General features: G+C 42.7%; 1 protein-coding gene across 1 annotated transcript in view; it reads left to right on the forward strand.

Annotated features, from left to right (window-relative positions):
• LOC143299551 (uncharacterized) overlaps positions 1 to 5,000 on the forward strand; it is a 50,122-nt gene that overhangs the window by 11,392 nt on the left and 33,730 nt on the right. The gene's annotated exons all lie outside the window — the stretch shown is intronic.

The following is a 5,000-nucleotide window of genomic DNA, read 5'->3' on the forward strand; positions in this document are numbered from 1 at the left end:
CGCATTGGTTGGTCTTTCTGTAGTCTGTTCGATACATCATCATCCTGACTAGTCTTGGGGTTTTTTTTCACTGCAGTAGGGGTACATTGGTGGTATTTCAATAGTGTGTTCGATATATCATTATACTGACCTGGGGGGTTTTTTTGTTTTTTTTTACTACACTGGGATGGGACACACTTGGTGGTGGTTCTGTAGTCTGTCCGATATGTTATTATTTTGACTCGTCTCTTTAACTACAGTGGGACAACATACTGGTGGTGGTTCTATAGTGTGTTCGATATATCGTGATACATACACGTGTCTTGGCGCTGTGTTGTGCTGTTTTGATTTCCCGTAAAGTGTGTGTGTGTGTGTGTCTCTGTCTCTGTCTCTGTATAGCTCTCTCTCTTGGCAGATGTGGTGTAGCGTATATGGATTTGTCCGAACGCAGTGACGCCTCCTTGAGCTACTGAAACTGAAACTCTCTCTCTCTGTCTCTCTCTCTGTCTGTCTGTCTGTCTGTCTGTCTGTCTCTCTCTCTCTCTCTCTCTCTCTCTCTCTCTCTCTCTCTCTCTCTCTTTCATCACAAGTGTAAGTTGGATGGTCGAAATTATGTGGTTGCTTTATCAATAGGTTTTCACAAATTCTATTTTATTGATCAGTCGTATTCACCTCTTTTTTTTTCTTTAACTATTTTATTGTTGTTGTGATTGTAACCCCATGATATTACGGCTGTCCATCTGTTGACATTAAAAGGGTTCTGAGTTCTCTCTCCCTCTCTCTCCTTCTCTCTCTCTCTCTCTCTCTCTCTCTCTCTCTCTCTCTCTCAGTATTCATTTTCATCTCTTTCCCTGCAGCATTGGAAAGACTCTCAAGGCGTGGCCAGGACGCTAGGCCTGCATATAGTATTGTATTGTATTGTATTGTATTTCTCTTTTTATCACAACAGATTTCTCTGTGTGAAATTCGGGCTGCTCTCCCCAGGGAGAGCGCGTCGCTACATTACAGCGCCACCCATTTTTTAAAATATTTTTTTCCTGCGTGCAGTTTTATTTGTATTTCCTATCGAAGTAGATTTTTCTACAGAATTTTGCCAGGAACAACCCTTTTGTTGCCGTGAGTTATTTTACGTATGCTAAGTGCATGCTGCATACGGGACCTCGGTTTATCGTCTCATCCGAATGATTAGCGTCCAGACCACCACTCAAGGTCTATGGAGGGGGAGAAAATATCGGCGGCTGAGCTGTGATTGGAACCAGCGCGCGCAGATTCTCTCGCTTCCCAGGCGGACGCGTTACCTCTAGGCCATCACTCCATGGTGGGTCAGGCTTCTTGCTCCTTTCGCCTCCTCCTCCTTCCCCTTTTTTATGCAGATGTGGTGTTGCACACACACACACACACACACACACACACACACACACACACACACACACACATACATATATATATATAAGCACTTAGTAGTGGAGGAAAACATGCGAACGTAACGACTAAACAACTCTTTCGTTATTTCAAAATAATTGTGCAAAGATTAGAAAGGGAAATGAAAAGAAAAAAAACACAAACAAAAACTATAGAAGTCCTTCAAAGACTGCAATTGGGGGCCGTTTGAATTCTCTCTAAGGGAGAGAAAGCTGGTTGTATGCATGATATGACCCGCAGTTTCGTCCCCTTCTGGACCCCTCAGCTATCCCGGCATTGGCAATGGACTGTCATCCCCCCCCCCTCCCCCATCGGAAACACTGAAACACTGAAATGTTTAATGTCATTAGCTGAAAAGCTCTGGTGACTAATCACAACAAAATGGTGCAGAATAGATAGAAATTGAACAGAAAGAAAACAAAACAGAATTGAAACAACATCAACTAATGAGATTTGCGACACTTTGGCACTTTGTCATTAGCTCAAAGTACATATGACACGGGGGTAATTTGCTTTTTTTTTCAGTCGTTCGTCTCCAAGGTTTGAACAGTACACAGTACTCTAAATATTCACGCATGTAACATCGACACACACTATATCAATACAAACACATACTAAAGCACATATACCCCCTCATGGGAAGTGACCCAGAGACAGCAGTAATAGGTTAGGGGTGTTTTCAATCATAGCGGGGAAGTCACAATACAGTAACTTCCCAAAACAGCCCGCGAAGAATGAAGTAAAGAATAGCAGGAAAACAAGACAATAGAATATTTGTATTTGTATTTCTTTTTATCACAACATATTTCTCTGTGTGAAATTCGGGCTGCTCTCCCCAGGGAGAGCGCGTCGCTATACTACAGCGCCACCCATTTTTTTGTATTTTTTCCTGCGTGCAGTTTTAGTTCTTTTTCCTATCGAAGTGGATTTTTCTACAGAATTTTGCCAGGAACAACCCTTTTGTTGCCGTGGGTTCTTTTACGTGCGCTAAGTGCATGCTGCACACGGGACCTTGGTTTATCGTCTCATCCGAATGACTAGCGTCCAGACCACCACTCAAGGTCTAGTGGAGGGAGAGAAAATATCGGCGGCTGAGCCGTGATTCAAACCAGTGCACTCAGATTCTCTCGCTTCCTAGGCAGACGCGTTACCTCTAGGCCATCACTCCAGATATGAAATGAGAAGAAGAAATAATGACTTTTAAGCGATGCGTTTCTTACAGCTTTGATGGGTGTTTTTAACGTTATTTTCAATATAGTTTATCAATACTGGTGTCTCTTTGGTTTTGATTAAAAACTGAGGGATGATCAGCCATAAACTCGAAACGTTTTTTTTGTTGTTTTTTTTTTTAATTTATTCCAGGATGAAGATTTTAGGCATGGTCTGTTCTTCCAGTCTGTCCTGGAAACGAGAGACAGAGAGAATGTGGAATGTTTTTATTCAGTTGTAGACCATGGCTTCTGACTGAAGCAGGCAATCATTCACTGATTACACATGGGCATCTTGTGATGGGGAAATGGACAGAGAGAGAGAGAGAGAAAGAGAGAGAGAGAGAGAGAGAGAGAGAGAGATTCTGTTCACATTCAAGCCATGGCTTGTAACTAAAGCAGGCAATCATTCACTAATTACACAAGTGCACCTAGTGATGGGAAAATGGAGAGAGAGAGAGGGGGGGGGGGGGGGGGGGGAGGGGGGAGGGGGGCGAAAGAGACAGAGAGATATATAAGGCGAAATGGTTTATTCAGCTCTAAGCCATGGCTTCTAACTGAAGCAGGCAATCATTCACTAATTACACAAATGCGTCTTATGATAGGGAAATGGAGGGAGAGAGAGAGAGAGGAGTGGGGTGGGGGAGGGGTACCAATATGATACGGGAAAGGGAGAAAGACAAAATCAATGATTATGGGATCCAGCAATTTATTTATACAGCCGATAATGCAAACTACGAATAACAGTCACCGTCACAACCAGACAAAAAAGAGGACACCAAGCACAATACACTGACGGTGTTTCCCAGCCATTACTGCCCCAATCAGGGCTGCTGCGACACCCAGCGTGTTCATATTTACTGTCAAACGATGTGTGCGTGCGTGTGTGTGAATGGTGGGTCGAAGGGTTGTGTATGTGTGTGTGTGTGTGTGTGTGCGCGCGCGCGCCCGCGCGCGTGCCTATCTTTATACATTGTGAACATATTTTTGATAGGCCATGCAACCAAACAGATTATCATTTATTTGTTCTGTCTGTTTTGTTTTTTGTTTTTTGTTTGTTTGTTTTTGTTTGTTTTTTCTCTCTCTCTGTCTGTCTGACAGTGTGTCCGTCTGTCTATCTGTCTCTGTCACTTTCCCTTTGTCTTTCTGTTTGTTTGCTTGTTTGTCTCTCTGTCTGCCTTTCATATCTATCATTCTCTGCCTTTCTTTCTTTCTTTCTTTCTTTGTGTTTTCCTTCCTTTCTGCATTCAAAAGAAATCAGTTTATTGTCAAACCATCGGTCTTCCTGTCCCTTTGGTTTTTTTCTTTTTTTCGTTCAGTCTATCTTTCTTTCTTTCTTCCTCCCTCCCTCTCTCCTCCTCCATCTCCCCCACCCCCACTCCACCTGTCTTTATTTCTTTTTTTCTTCTTTTTTCTTTTTTCTTTTTTTCTGTCTTCCGGTCTTCGATCCTTTCTTTTGTTCTTCCTTTCTTTCTTTCTCACCTACCCTTCTCTCCATCTCTCTTTCTTCCTTGTTTTCTTCCTTCCTTGCGTTCTTCTTTCCTTTCGGTTTTTTTTTTCTCTTTCTTTCTTTGCTCTCCCTACCTCTCTGCCTCTCCAGTCCTCTCTTTCTTTCTTCTTTCCTTTTTTCTTTCCTTTCTTTCTTTGCTCTCCCTACCTCTCTGTCCTTCCAGTCCTCTCTTTCTTTCTTCTTTCCTTCCGTTATTCTTTCCTTTCTTTCTTTGCTCTCCCTACCTCTCTGCCTCTCCAGTCCTCTCTTTCTTTCTTCCTTCCTTCCGTTATTCTTTCCTTTCTTTCTTTGCTCTCCCTACCTCTCTGTCCCTCCAGTCCTCTCTTTCTTTCTTCTTTCCTTCCGTTATTCTTTCCTTTCTTTCTTTGCTCTCCCTACCTCTCTGCCTCTCCAGTCCTCTCTTTCTTTCTTCTTTCCTTTTTTCTTTCCTTTCTTTCTTTGCTCTCCCTACCTCTCTGTCCTTCCAGTCCTCTCGTTCTTTCTTCCTTCCTTCCGTTATTCTTTCCTTTCTTTCTTTGGTCTCCCTACCTCTCTGTCCCTCCAATCCTCTCTTTCTTTCTTCTTTCCTTCCGTTATTCTTTCCTTTCTTTCTTTGCTCTCCCTACCTCTCTGTCCCTCCAGTCCTCTCTTTCTTTCTTCTTTCCTTCCGTTATTCTTTCCTTTCTTTCTTTGCTCTCCATACCTCTCTGCCTCTCCAATCCTCTCTTTCTTTCTTCCTGCCTTCCGTTGAAACTTTTCCTCGTTTGTTCTTTCTTTTTTTTTCTTTTTTTAAATCTATTTCTCCTTCTCTGTTACACCCTCTGTCTGTCTCTGTCTTTTCAGTTTTCTTCCTTCCTTCCTTCTTTCCGTCCTTCCTTCCTTCCTTTCTCATTTGTTTCTCT

Source organism: Babylonia areolata, chromosome 25, assembly GCF_041734735.1.
Source record: "Babylonia areolata isolate BAREFJ2019XMU chromosome 25, ASM4173473v1, whole genome shotgun sequence".
Taxonomy (NCBI): domain Eukaryota; kingdom Metazoa; phylum Mollusca; class Gastropoda; order Neogastropoda; family Buccinidae; genus Babylonia; species Babylonia areolata.